Source organism: Sinocyclocheilus rhinocerous, unplaced genomic scaffold (assembly GCF_001515625.1).
Source record: "Sinocyclocheilus rhinocerous isolate Xijiao unplaced genomic scaffold, SAMN03320098_v1.1 scaffold42, whole genome shotgun sequence".
NCBI lineage: Eukaryota > Metazoa > Chordata > Actinopteri > Cypriniformes > Cyprinidae > Sinocyclocheilus > Sinocyclocheilus rhinocerous.
Window position 1 is genome coordinate 397,542 of NW_015627390.1, and position 470 is coordinate 398,011.

Genomic DNA, 470 nt, shown 5'->3' on the forward strand with positions numbered 1-470 from the left:
TGTATAGTTTTGACAAGAGTGTTCCATTTTGCAAATGATCTGAAGTGTTGTGCTACTTTGGTGTAGGGTTGTGTTAATTGTGTGTAGTGTTTTGACAAACCGGGCCCTGTTTTCAAAATTGTGCTTAAGCAATCGTAAAAAACTGTAAAGCACAGCCACTACAAAAATCAGACTTTAGCACCTCTTTTTACTTTGAAATGGTTAAATACTGATTTAAAATCATAACAAGATAGAGTTTAATAGCTATGTTACTGTTTTTGAAATCAAATCTTCGCACAGCTATGACTAACAATGCCTTGGAAATATAGTCAATCTTAAAAAATAAATACATAAACCCAAATAGAAAATAAAACAGTTATCGAATAAACGTGTTCTATTATGTGTCCTAAACTCCTAAAACATTGGTGTCTCATATTTTAGAGCAGTCAATTCAATTTGAGAAAGAAATCAATTAAATCTGTGTGTGTGTG